The sequence below is a fragment of the Neopelma chrysocephalum genome, unplaced genomic scaffold, assembly GCF_003984885.1.
Source record: "Neopelma chrysocephalum unplaced genomic scaffold, ASM398488v2 Primary Assembly neopelma1_200, whole genome shotgun sequence".
Taxonomy (NCBI): Eukaryota; Metazoa; Chordata; class Aves; order Passeriformes; family Pipridae; genus Neopelma; species Neopelma chrysocephalum.
The window spans coordinates 318,062-332,171 of record NW_020897862.1 but is presented as its reverse complement, the minus strand read 5'-3'; the positions used below and the strand labels follow the sequence as shown (position 1 = coordinate 332,171).

The window sequence follows — 14,110 nt, the reverse complement described above, 5'->3', positions numbered from 1 at the left end:
GAGCCGCACGTCACCCGCTCTCAAAGGGGCGACGCTGTCACGCCGGGACCCGCGGCACCTACAGCAATATGGTCCCCTCAAACAAGTCGGACAAACAAGGCCTTTATAGGCACTTTCTTTTCTTCTGGAGTGGAAGAGAGAGGAGCCGGGGGAGAACTCGGGGGCGTCCCACCGCAGCGGAGCAGCACACAAAGGCTTGTAATGAAAGGGGCGCCAGCAAATCCTCTTAGGGGCTTCACTGTGTGCACATTCATATCCCGGCCCCATCTGCCGGGGGGATCCCCGGGAGCGAGGGGGGAGCGGGGCTCTCCCTGCCCCGCGCCGCCAAAGCAACCAAAGCGCATTCAGGGAGGGAGAAAGGGATGAAAAGGAAGAAAGGCCGAGCCACGCCAGTGCAGAGCCGGGCTGGAAATACAGCTCTGCCGAGGAGGCGGGGGGTTGGCTTACAGGGGGAGGGGGACGCAGATGTGGTGGCGACTGTGGGAGGGCCGACCCCCCCCCCCCCCCGACCACTCTTGGACCCCGGGGATGAGATGGGAGCGAGGTGGGCATGGAGAGAGCCTGGCGCCTCCGGACAGAAGAGCCACGATGGCTCCCTGGGCACAGAGGAACACCCTCCGTGGGTTTAATGGTGCCTTGACCGGCGGAGACCTGCTGGGAACTGGTGGAGCTGCAGGAGGATGGAAGTGACCTGGCCAGGTGGGGAGCCAGTGGGCTCATGATGGTGCTTGATCCCACACAAGCAGAGCCAGGCTAATGGGACTTATGTTTCTTCCCAAGATGGGGGAAAGCCAGGAACACTTTTAGTCTGGTCTGGAGAAAACACCTGTCCCTTCCTAGAAGCAGGTGCTGACTCAGTAAATGACACACATTGATACCCACTTCTTGGTGCTGCAGGACAGCAAACGTCCTGTCTCCCATGGGTTTGCCTCTTCTTTTTCCTGCTCATCCTGCAATCTTTGTGCACTGGTGAGCCCAAGGACGTGTCTAAACCAGGTCAGTCTATCCCAGGAATTCGCTCCCTGCTCCCCCAGGCTCAGGGCAGCCACGCTGAGGTGCTCAGACATGGGTGAGCAGATCCAAAAGGTTAGGCCAGAGTGGACAGTTGACCCAGAGGAGCTGGGAGCCCTGCCTAGGCTTGGACACAGCGAGGACGGAGCCCAAGTGACCTAAGTCCAGCCTAAGTCCCCTGGGGGACGACTGATGTGCTTGCCTAGTGATGCCAGGGACTTGCACATTGCAGCACTGTGGGGAAAGTGGGGAGGATGGGATGTTCTCTCTCTCGTTTGGGTGAAGGATTTAATTACTGCAGCCAAGGCAGTTTTTCTATCCTTCTAGCCTGGAGCCAGTCCAGTCCAGGGAGTGGTCCTTCCTCTCTGGTGGCCTGGAGCCAGTGCTCCACGAGCCCTTCCAATTCTACCACGAGGTGGTTGGGTCATGCTCTGGGAGAACATCTCTTTCCTGCAGCTGGGTGGGGATGTCAGGGAACGAGAATAAAATGCTGGAGAGGCAAAGAAGATCAGGATGCCCCAGGTCTCTTCAGGAGGCAGGAGTAAGACTGAGGTTGGGATGTGACTGCTTTGGGCTGTCCCATCAGGGTACCTCAGGATTCCAGCCACGTGGCTGAGGAAAGCATTCAGGAGTGAAGCAGGAATGCAGGAGTACAGCTAATTCCCACCTGGGGAGCTCCAAAGCAGCTCCCAGTCCCTGTGATCAGGGTGGATAACAACGGGTACATCCATTATCTGGAGGCTTCTGTTCTCTGCTGCCTGCAGAGATGACTCAGGAGCAGGTCGGGTAACTCCTGGTGCCAAGCTGGTGATGAAGGTCAGACAGTCTGTGTGAGGCTCTCCAGGGTGAGACAGTGAGAGACACAAACAGCGACAGACTGAGGGAGAGATGGGGATGTTGGAGGGCACCGCCTCTCAGAGGGCACCACGGGCCACCCACACCAGTCTGCTGAGTGACGCCCATGGGAAGGTCTGCACAGCACCTCACCTGAGCTCCTGGTGTCATCTCAGGCTCTGGGCACTACCCACACACCCTTGCAGGGAGCCAGCTGGCTCACCAGCACAGCCTGGGCCATCCAGATCGTGTCAGGAAAGGTCTGTGGGAAGGACTCGGGGGTTTGGCTGCTGAGTGTGACCATCAGATAACTTTGAGCTCTGGCTGGCCTGGCTGCGTTTGGAAGAGCCAGCTGGAGCAGTTCTTCCACAGGCAGGGAACAAGTTGTGTTTGTCCCGCCTGACTATTCCAAAAATTTTGTGAGTTGCGTGGGAGGAAGGAGGGGTGCAAGAACATCATCGGTGACTCTTTGCACTGGTGATCCAACATCAGTGCAGGGATCAGGGAGGGAATGTTGAAAAAGAAAATGAGGAAGGTGGTAGTGGCCCTACCTCACTGTATCTGACCAACCATTTCTGCTCCAGTGACCTCCACCCTTATCCCAGTCACCACTGCCTCCTTAGCAGGAAGGGCTTATGATGCCCCATGGAATGCAACCAACATGCTCATGAAAAGTGTTGTCATGGGCTTATTTTCCAGTGCTTGCAGATTTCCACCTGCATCACGCCCTCAGCTTCCAGGGAAGCTCCTCATAGCAGAGCTGCAGCAGTGTGAGTGCTCAAGCCCTGTAGAACATGCTGGGCAGGTTCAGGAGTGTCTGATGCCCACTGGACAGTGCTCCACGCACCAAGAGACCAGCTCTGAGAAGGGCAGTGTGAGGCACTTCATGGTGAGATGCAGTTTTTGGCATGAACTGTTGCCAAGGGTACTTTCATAGAATCACAGAACAGTTTGGGTTAGAAGCGACCTTAAAGGCCATCTTATTCCAGCCCCCCTGCCATGGACAGGGACACCTTCCACTAGACCAGGTTGCTCCAAGCCCCATTCCACTTCCTGCCCATCAGCCTGGCTAGGAGCCCTTGGCACATGGGGAAAAAAGGTTTGGCACTGATCCAGAGTCAGGGGTGGATTTCTGTGCCTCTGGTGGAAGGCAGCATATGGGATTTTTTTATTTCTCTTATTCTGAAGAGAACACTTTGAGTGCCTTCAGCCCCCACCAAACGCAGACACGCTTTTGTTGATCCCGTGGAGCTCATATCCTGTGGCAGCGAGCTCCCAGGCAATCGCTTGGCGGGCGAAAGTATATCCCTGACGAAAAGGATCAGAGATTGCATCAGAAGGCATCGAACATCCCCTCCTGGAGGCCGGCGAAGCCTCCACGAGAGCAAGAAGCGCTGCTGACATTTTGCTGCGTGTGATTCCAGCAGGACGTGGGAGGCTGAGCGCCAGGTGCTGTGCTGGCTGACACACACGGCAGGCTCCGCTTCCCCCGGGCAGGATCCGGGCAGGGCGCTTCCATCCACGCCAGCTGCCAAATACGAAGTGCCTGATGTTTTCCGACAGCCCCCTCTCCCCTCATCCTCGCAGCAGACTCTGGCTCGCCCTTCACTCAGCAGCTCGTGCAGCGTCGCTCCCCGCAGTTGCACATATTTCTTGTCTTGGCTCTCCTCCCCCTTCCTCCGGCAGGCCTGGATCTGCTGGGAGGAGCAGCTCCTTCCTGGAGCCCCTAAAGGCGGGTGGGATGGGCTCCTGCAGGCAGCCACCGAGGTCTCTGGGCTGCTGAGTGATGCTCTCCTTCCACTCCTGCATCCTCGTGGTGCTGCGGTGACAGGGACGGGATCCCGCAGGGATGGGAGAGCTGTAATTGCAATCCCACTGGCTGCCACGCTGCCTCGGAGCTGGACTCGCGGCAGCTCCCGGAGGTTTCTGGCACCGGCCGTGTCCCTGTTGGCAGCGCTCCCCCCGCCCCGGGGCCGCGCTGTTTGCTTATCTAGTGCCGTGATTTAACACAGACGCAGGAACTCACACACTCTCTCCCAGTCTCCTTCAAATTACTTTATTGCTTCCTGTCAACTAGCCGAGCATATCCTGTTAATATACAATCCCCAACGAGCCATTTTCCCAGCGTAATCCCCCTCCGGCAGATAACACGGCTCAGCTCCTGCAGGATGCCTGGCTCTGTCTAAGGATGCAGGATTCCAGCACCGGGCAGGTATTTTCCAGCAAGGTGGGGCTGCCGTGGTTGTTATCGTTAAAGATAAGCCCCGGTGCTGTAAGAGATGCTGGCACTCTGCCAGTCCTGTGTTATTCCCAGGGCTCCATCCACGGGTGACCTCGCTCAGCCCATGCCAAGTGCTGTCCCATGCTGGGTAGCAGGGAGGCTCCTGGTGCTGGAGCCTTTCTCCCAGCTCTCCCATCCCTGCTCCTGAGGTCTGTCCTGATCCAGAGATGTGTCTTTATCCACCTGCAGCAGTGGGACAGCAACAGAACCACAGAGTGACAGAATCATTACAGTTGGGAAAGACCTCCAAGATCAAGTCCAAACTTCCATCAAACACCATGGCCACTAAACCATATCCATGTCCATATCCATGTAGCTTTGGGCACTGCAGGAATAATTTGCTGTTGCTTTTGCTGCTGTTTATGAGCTGTGTCCCAGAGAAGGTCAGTTCAGGAGATACCCATACATCCTGGAGGTGGTGGTGGAAACCCATGTGACCCACCAGGTCAGGGTAGACATGGCTGTGTCTGGCCAGATCCTGGAAACGCTCCAAGGGATCTCCTGCAACCCCAGGTTTCCTTACACTGGGTGAGTCTTGGAGCTGGCAGTGTCCTATCACCCACCCTGAGGCACTGTGGGATCTCAGCACCACTTGGAACATCCACCAGCAGGACATCTGCCACAAGCTGCTCTTGTAGCTAACCTGCTGTGTTTCTCCTGCCTCTTTCTGATCCTCCATCCCCCATGCTCAGGTCCCTTGCTAAGACATCTGTGTGTGTCCTGACATTGCATTTGTAGGACATTTACACTGCTCTGCCCCATCTGGTCTCCTCCCTAATCCTGATGTCCCTCTGATGTGCCAGCTGAGCCTGTGTCCACGGAGTAATATTAAGAAAGTCCCTTTCAGAGAATACCAGTGTGATTTTTTGACTCTGTGACCTGAGGACCAGGTCACTTCAGAGCCTGTGCATCCCCCCTGTCCTTGTGCCAGGTGGTCCTGCTGCTCCTGGGCCTGTTGTGCACAGAGCAAGAGGACAGATGGAGGTGGTTGGGCCCTCCACTGTGGAGGGATGGAGACCAGGGCTACTCAGTGTGGGTGCAGCTGGGCTTTTGGGTTGCTCCAAAGGCAAACAAAGTGGGCAGATGATAAATTCGGCTTGAAGGCTCACCCTGTTCCTCTGCAGTGCTGAGGATACTGCTGAGGATGCCTGGTTGATGAGCAGCCAAGGCACGTAGCTGAGGCTCAGACAGCTCCCTTCTCCTGGGAGCAGATACCTGTGCTAAACCTCCCTGACAGAATCCACTGCATCTTCTGTGGACGTTTCTTCAGCAAACTTTGGTATTTCAGGACTCTGGGGGCTGTTCCTACCTGGCCCCTTGCTGCAAGCTGAAAGTCACTGTTTCTGTCTGTCCCTTGTCATCAGCCTCCTCCTTTGGCCCGAGGAAAGGGAGCACGTGGAGCCACACGATGCAGCCGACATGCAATACGGCCATATTTTTGTGGTTCTATTTCCCAAGTTTTCCCTCGGTCCTGCCCTTAGGACAATATCTTTGTCTGAGGTTGTGCCTGGAAGTTGAGGACAATCTTGGTGCTGGTTGTTGGTTTTACTACCAGCTGGATCTGCCCTCAAGTACTTGTGATTCTCTCTACACTTAACACCTCATTAGCTGGAACATCCACTTACAGAGCACAGCTTTGCTGTCTGAAAAGAAGGAAAATCCTGTTTGACTGAGACGTTACACAGATCACTTATCTCAGAGACATCTGAACAGCCGGGCTTGGAAATTGAGTCCAAATTAAAAACCAGTTGAGAAGAAGTATCTGTCCTCCCAGGTAAATCAGGGGCTGATTTATTTCCTCCTCAGTATTCCTGCTAAGCAATGCATTCAGCACAGAGCCAGCCTGGCACATCCCTGCCTCCATAGCCCCTCCTGCTCTCCCTTACCTCCAAACTATTTTAATTCCCTGTGTGTTATTCATTCCTGACTTTTCCTTCCAAGAGCTTCTCCAGCCTCCACTTGAATCCCTGTGAGTTTTGTGTATCCACAGTTCTGCTGAGGAGGTCCCCTGTTCATCTCCCACCTGTGTGAAGAACAAACTCCTTTATTCCCAATCTTTTAGACCCTGGACCTCACACAGGTGTCCTTTGATGGTCTTGGTTCTTTCATGGGAAAAGACAGAGAGCAGCCTTATCACTGTGCAAGTGAAGCTGTGGTTGTTTTCCCCATGACATCACCCATCCTTTGTCACCTCCCTGCTCATTCCTACTCCTGCCACTTCTGGGGCTGTTGTTGTTGGGTCCAGCTCAGACCCTGCAGGACAGACTGGTGACCTCCCTCTGCTTACTCCTCTCTGCTTAAGCAACTAAAATGACAAGGAACCCCCTTCATACTCTTGGCTCCTTGTTTTCTTTAAAAAGATTTTGGTGAAGGACTTAATGGAAAGCCTTTGGAACTCCCACCACATACCAGGGACAGGCTGCACTGACCACATGTGTTTTGCCACGCTGAAGGGCTCTTGAGGAGTGGTGGAGCAAGATTCCCCTTTGGAGAAGCCCCATGGACTCTCCCCTGGCAGATAGCACTTACCCTGAGGTCTTCAACTGTCCTCTGATACATGCTTTTTGTGTCTTCCAGGGATTTTATGGCCACCACAGCACCCATCAAGGCACCCTCTACACTTCTGGTGCCAGGAATGGTTGTGAGATGCTCAGCCCCGATGCCATGGCCATGCAGGAGCAGGGACACCTCGGTGGGTGCAGGAGGAGTCAGCAGCTCCAGGTGCTCATGAGAGTCCCCAGAGGGAGACTCAAAGAGAAGTTCCACAGAGTCCAGGCAGGATGCTGATGCCAATGGGCCGAGGGGATCCCAGGAGCTGCAAGGACCAAGCCTTGGGTGGAAAACAGCAAAGAGCCTCCTCCATTGGCCACACTGAAGGCTCAAGGGAAGGATGAACCCATGAGCTTTGAGACCATTGCTGCCTCCTGTGCTCGGTGCCCAGGGCAGGGACCTGTGCCATGGCCTCTCTACCAGCTCTGCCCCTGTCCCAGCGGTGCCGTGGCACCGTGTCAAGGTGCCAGGAGTCAGCTGAGAACTTTCTTGCTGGCAGGCCCCTCGGGAGGCTGGCCAGGGCAGCAACCCAAAGAGCAGGTGGACAGGCTGTTCCAGGGGCAGCCGTGCTCCATCCATCTCGGTTAATTGGGCAGCACTTCCTTCCATTCCCTGCCAGAGACACAGACAAGGCTCAGAGCAGGTCCCTGCTCCTGCACCACAGCCAACACTCCTGCAGGGATGCCTCCCCTCCCTCTACGGACAAGGGCCTGGAGTGACAGGACAAGGGGAATGGCTTCCCACTGCCAGAGGGCAGGGATAGATGGGATATTGGGAAGAGATTCTTCCCTGTGAGGGTGGTGAGGCCCTGGCACAGGTTGCCCAGAGAAGCTGTGGTTGCCCCATCCCCAGGGTCCAAGGTCAGGTTGGATGGGGTTTGGAGCAACCTGGTCTAGTGGAAGGTGTCCCTGCCCATGGCAGGGGGTTGGAACTCGATATAGTTTAAGGTCCCTTCCAACTTAACCCCTTCTATAATTCTATGATAACTCAATGCTAGAGATTATTATTCTGATAAATTGTCAATAAAAAAATGGTAAGTCAGTCAATATCAGCATGAGGAGCCTGTGCATGTATTTGCCATCCATCTCACTCTGCAGGAATTGTTCCAGTTCAGTCACATTTCAGTCCAGGCCTTAATGACATGGATATTCCGAGACCCAAAGGGAAAATGGGAAATGCCAATCATGCAGCACGAGCCCCATTCCCGCTGACTCCTGACCTTTCATCTCCAGACCTCCGGGGAGGGGGGGGAGTTTGCCTGTTTGCCTGCACGCTGCTCTGCTTTCTCTGCACCACCACATCTCCTGTAGCTTGCTTCCCTTTGGAAAGGCATGGATAGAATCATGGAATGGTTTGGGTTGGAAGGAACCCTAAAGAGCACCGAGTTCTACTCCCCTGCCATGGGCAGGGACACCTTCCTCTAGACCAGCTTGCTCAGGGCCCCATCCAGCCTGGCTGTGATAACCTGTCTCTTTTCCCTCCTTCTGTGGAAGGAGATGTGGTTGCCTCCTTCAGGTCTGTATTTCTATAGCAATCACCTCTTAAGAGGAAAGAGCAATTTCTCACCAGGCTGTTGCCTCTGATCCTGTATTTGCCTTCTCATAACCTGCCACTGTCTTGGGGCACCAGAGCACTTTGCTCTCAAGTGCCTTCAGTGTTAACACATAATGTTGCATTTTTTCATGGTGTTCATATGCATTTGCAAAGCTCCTACTTTTAACACCAGCACTGACAAATACCAGGTAGTTTTCTCCCTGGTTTCCTATTAAACGCCATTTCAGCATTTTCAATTTCAAAGATGCCACCCTGTAATTTTATAGTATTAAACACAGACCTGAGTCTGACTTTTCAGCTTTTTTTACTTTCCTTTCGACGACTTTAAAACTATTTTCTTGAAGATTTCTGGACCTTGGGTTCCCTGCCACAAACTAGCTTGAGTTACATCCTTTTTTTTAAAGAAGTCTTTACAAATGACAGCAATTAAACCGAGCATCCTTTTATGTCGTTCCCCCTGTCAGTAGGTAATGCCTGGCAGTTTTTCATCAGAGGTTACCCACTGGGCAGATTTATTCTCTAACATTGCTATTTCTGGCTATAATCAAGGACTAAAATGAAAATATCTTCCAGAATACAAACCCCACCTTCTGCCAGTCACGCCTCATTGCTGTAAAGTATTTTGGATTAGGTTTATATATATAATATGATATTTTGGTGATGGTTCCACCTATTCTTTGCAGTATATCTAAATACCCGTTCTTAAATGTATTTTTTAAAACAGAGTGATACTTTATATTCTTGATGATTGCATTTCTCTACATTCTGAAAAGGTGGTGGTACTTGGTTGAAGGTTAGACTCGATAATCTTGGAGGTCTTTTCCAACCTTAATGGTCATATGATTCTACAAATCATATTGGTTTTATTTAAAAATAAATATGTAATACAATGTTTTATTTAAATTTTCCCTTTCTGTCTCTCTAAGGTCCTGCTTATTTACCAAAACAACTTTTTTCAAGAAGACCTGACATCTTTGCAGTCCCCAAGGAGACACTTTTACAAACTTTATTTTTCCAAAATCTGCTTTTAATTTTGAACGTGGGTCCAAATTAGCTGCTGAACAAAATATCCCAAATTTCCTGCTCGATTCTACAGTTCTAAATCTATTTTAAATGCTTCAAAAGCACCTCTTCTCTTTAATTTGTTCCCATGGCTACCATTCAAAAGTTTCATTCATTTTCGGAGTGGAGAACTCTCCAAACCATTACTGCCGTCTACCAGTTGACTTTCCCTTCCTAATTTAGCTAAACCCTCAGACTTCAAACATTGCAACGGCAACAGGAACAGTGTTACCTTCCACTCCTTGATCCTGGATCCTCACTGCAGCCACCCTTAAGAGATTAAATCGTGGCTTGAAGCTTTTCGGTGGCTCTGCCTCGTTCCTGGGGGTCCCAGTGCAGGACGATGCTCAGCTGCCCAGTGCCGTCCTCTTACCTTCCCCCTTCCCTGGTGCCAAGCAGCTCAGAGTTCCTGCACACATGAATCTCTCAGGAAGCAAAAGATGAGCTGAGAAACGCCGGAGGAAAGAGCTGAAGGGGAGAGGGAGCTGCTGGTTCCCCCCTCCACAGGTCCCTGCAACAAGCTAAACAGGTTGAGTGAGGTGGGCTGTCCAGTGTCGTGTTTCAGCTGGAGTCACCCCGGGCCAGGTGCCCTCACCGAGCATAAAGGGATGTAAAAGCCTTATCTTGATTTAACTGCGTGCAGAGAAACCTCACCACAATGACCCCAGTGGGGTGGGGAGGGCAGGGGGCTGCAGCCAACGCCTGCTTGGGTAGTGGACAGTGACTGGTTATACCCGGTAAAGGTGCTGGTTTGTTCTGGGCTGACGAGGGAGAGGTCTGAGATCCTTGAAAGTTGTGTTTTATGGGACAGATCAGAGCGGGGATGTTGAGCTGTGAGGCGTTGGGCAGCACCCGAGGCTCAGCCTGGTGGTGGGAAGCCCCTCCTGCTCCCAGCCTTCCCCCCAAAGGACCTGACCTGCTTCTCCCTCAGCCTGCAGAGCACTCGAGGTGCTGGGGAAAGGCAAGGAAGGACAGAGGGAGGCCGTCGGTGGTGACAGGCTGCAGTCACAGATATCCGTGGGGTTTCTTGCTGTTCACACACCCTTCTCAGAGGTTAGAAAAACGGGAACAATTCCTCCACCCCTGCTGAGCTGGGGAACATTAAGTAGGTGATAATATGCGGTCCCTGAGCGGGAGGGCCTGCTCTCCTCTGGATAGTGCTACTTCAGACAATTTATCATTCAAACAAAGAGGGGAAAAAGGGTTAAACACTGCCCAGCCTCCCCAGCCAGCGGTGGCTTTGGTTATCTGCAGCATGGCTGCAGGGCTACATGGTGCCTGTACATGTTCGAGGATCAAGAGTTAAGTGTTTAAATGATAAGTGATATCTTAAAAACATAAGTTTAGCAATGAATCTTTACCGACAATACTATACTATTAGTTAATAGGCAGAATTAACTCACTGGCCTGGGGCCAAGCCCATCACAGCCAGAGCCAGAGCAGCTGAAGTTGCTTTTCACTTGGGTTTTGCTTTTACGGGATTCGCTGCTGCAGGGAGACTCCAATTTCTGTAAAAATATGCTCATATTTTCCTCCTCCCAGCCTGCTCCTGGAAGCTCGAGGCTCCTCAGAGCTCAAGAGATTCAGCCAAGAGGTGGAGAGCTTTCCTCCTGCATGCAGAGATGTGACCAAGGGAGCTGGTTTATGACCAAGGGTGCTGGTTCCCTGCAGGGTGTCTCTCAGTGGCCCCGGACCAGCTCCCTGCCTGCTCTTGGTGGGACTTCACAGACAGATTTATTGCTCCAGGTGCCACCCTGGGACTCACTCTCCATCTCTCCCATCCCAAATAAACTGCCCTCTCCCTTGACTGGGGCATTGAGATTGACCAAGTAGCTTCCCTGGACCACAAGAGCCTCTCCTGAATGTCTCTGGTAGCTGAGGCTCCTTGGCATCACCAAGGATGACCAAGGCAACCAGCAGCAGGACAGCAGGGCACAGTCTTAAGCTGTGCCAGGGGAGGTTTAGGTTGGACATTAGAAAGAAATTCTTTACAGAGGGAGTGATCAGGCACTGGAATGGGCTGCCCAGGGAGGGGGTGGAGTCACCGTCCCTGGAGGTGTTTAAGAAGATATTGGATGTGGCACTTAGTGCTGTGGTATAGTAGGCAACGTGGTGTTGGGTCAAAGGTTGGACTTTAACCTTGCAGAGGGTGAGAGGGAGTCACCTCCTCCAGGTGTGATGAGCCAAGGGCTTCATGTGCAAATGGAACCTGTTCTTCCTGCACCAGGAACTGAAAATGCTGCATTAAATGCGTCACCATCAAACCCACTTTAATGTCCCGGAGATGGCATCTCTCCTGGCTCTGTCTACCAGAGAACCATCTTTTGATGTAAACTAACACTTAGGTACAGCTGGAGGGGTGCCTGTTCCCTTTTTGTGACCCCATCAAGGCTTTACCTAATGCTCTCTGCAGCAGGGTTTGAGCCTCCTGCAGCTGTAGTGCTGCCCAAGGGTTAGTTGTGGGCAGCAAGTACCAGTAAAACCTACATAGCTTGACTCCCAAGGTGGCCACATCCATGTGACACAGTCCCTCATCCACTTGTCACCAGATGGCAGCAAGGAGAGCATCATCAGCTCACAGTGTGGTGGCTGGCTGAGGACACACAGTGCTCCCTAATCCATGGCCAAGCCACTAAACCTGGTGCAGAGCGAGTGAAAGGCACAGAGAAGGGCATTGGAGGAGGTCTGGAGTCACTTGTCACAGCGTGGGGCATTGTGGCACTTGCTGGTCTGCTCAGAGCCAGTGGCTTGGTGACCAGAGGGGCTTGTGGCTTCAGGTCAGAAGGTGGATACTGGTGGCATCGCCTTCAGTGGGAACAGCAAGTTTGTGACAGTGACTGGGAACCTTGACAGGCCTTTACATGGATTCCAAAAGGATGCAACAGTCATAGAACGCCCTTCCCGGGAGCAGAGAGAAGGCACGAGGTGGGACCAGTGCTCACAGTTCATGACTGACCCTGAAGAGCATCTTCAGGGCAGAAAACAGATTCCAAGGAGCAACATAAGAACTTCAAAGTCAGTGCAGCAGCCAGACAACATCTGCATAGTCCAAGATCCATCTCCATCAGCAACAGCCTAAGGGAATGCTAAAGGGGAAGAGAGGAGGTCTCCAGTGGCTGTTCCTTTGGAACAAAATTCCCGTTGTGTCTAGCAGTGCAGCACTGGAGAGTGCTGCAAGAAAATCCAGAGGGTCTGGGTGTCAAATGGACAGGGCTGCTGCTCTTGGCTCTTAGTTTGGAGAACTGGTGGATCCTCAGGGATATGCCTGTTCAGAGCACTGCAGGACACAACAACAGCCCTGGGATGAAGAAGGGTTGGAAGAGTTTGGAAGTGGTGAGTGCTTTCAAACATCTGATGGACATTGCTGACTGCTCCAGAGCAACAGAGAGTGAGGAAAGAGCTTGGGAAATGGGGGAGCTTGGGACAGTGCTGGAATGCGTGCTGAGGATCCTTGGGATTCTAGCCCTGGAGAGGAAAACCTCTGGAGGCAGGAGCAGCAAGGTCACTGGCTGTCCTTGCCTTCAGCCTCCTTCTTCCATGCAAGAATGTTCCCTACAGAGGCACTAAAGATGAAAGCTTCTCCACACACAATGGAGCTGGGCCACAGGATTCTCCAGAGGCTGTTGTGTTGAACGTGGGGTCAACCTGGATAAGCAGCAACATCTGCAGTGACAGGAGCTCCCAAAGCAGATCAGAGCCTGCAGTTGTCCACATGGAGCTGGGGAAGCACATTTGGCTCACATGTATTGCCAAAACTGCCAGGGAGCTATGACCTCCTCTAAACACTCCTGTGGAATCGTTTCCTGGAGCCAGAAATGACGAGTCAAGGCATGGAAGACAAGGTGCTCAAGCTGCTGGTGCAGCAAAGGGACAAGGAAGAGCACAGTGGAGCCTAGACTGTCTTTTCCATGTGACACTTTGGTGAGTTGAAGGACAGAAGTCCATCCTGGAAGTCCAGTGGGTCTTCAGGTCCTGCCTACGAGCCTGGCACAGCTTGTGTAGAGCTCCGTGTTCAGGGTGTGACCTCCCTGAGAAGATTCTCCAGGACAGAAATGGTTCTCGCAGGACGCATCTGACCCAACTTCCCAGCCAGCAGAAATTGGGACACAGCTATGGGGGGTGAGCAGAGGGCACTGCTGGGTACAACGTGGATGCTGGAGGGTTGGATGGGGGGAGGAGACATCAGGGTGGTGGTAGAGGGACCTCGTGGGGCAAACTGTCCTGGTAGCAGTCACACATGTCATAGATCCACAGAATGGTTTGGGATGGAAGGGACCTTAAAGACCATCTGATCCCAGCCCTCCTGCTATGTCCTGAAGAGATAGGAGATGCCCACAGGGCAGATGTGGCTCCCAGGCACTGAGGGGAGTTGGGGCTGTTGAGTGCTGGGATGCAGAGGTGGAGCTGGGTCTCATCTTGCACTTTCTGGGAAGGTCCTGCTTGACCCCAGTGGTGGCAGTGGGGCTTGTGACCAGCTCACAACTGCTCCACACTTGAAGTGGGGGGGAATTCCTGCTCCGTCTCCACCTGGACTGGTCTCAGGGGGCTGGGGTGGGGAGGGAGGGCTGCTCAGGGCTGCCAGCAACAAGCCACGGCTTTACCAACTCCTTGGATTTTTGTTTCCTTTTTTTCTTTTTTTTTTCATCCTGCTGGATACATCCCCTTCTCCGGCCGGGAATCTCCTCACCGCCCCGCTGGGCAGCGGCGTGGGCTCAGCCCCGCGGGAGGGAGATGCTCAGCTCTCGGCCCGCGGCCACCGCGGGTGATGCGAAGGGCGGCGGGGGCATCCCCGGGGACACCCCCCCCCGCCACCCCCCC

At 53.1% G+C, this 14,110-nt stretch overlaps 1 protein-coding gene across 4 annotated transcripts in view; it reads left to right on the top strand.

The window, feature by feature from the left end:
• The first annotated feature begins 977 nt into the window (after window positions 1-977).
• EPHB2 (EPH receptor B2) overlaps window positions 978-14,110 on the top strand; it is a 135,460-nt gene continuing 122,327 nt past the window's right edge. For all 4 annotated transcript variants that reach the window (XM_027702960.1, XM_027702958.1, XM_027702959.1 and 1 more), the window contains exon 1: window positions 978-996. The gene's annotated coding sequence lies outside the window, so the exon portion shown is untranslated. The remainder of the gene's footprint in view (window positions 997-14,110) is intronic.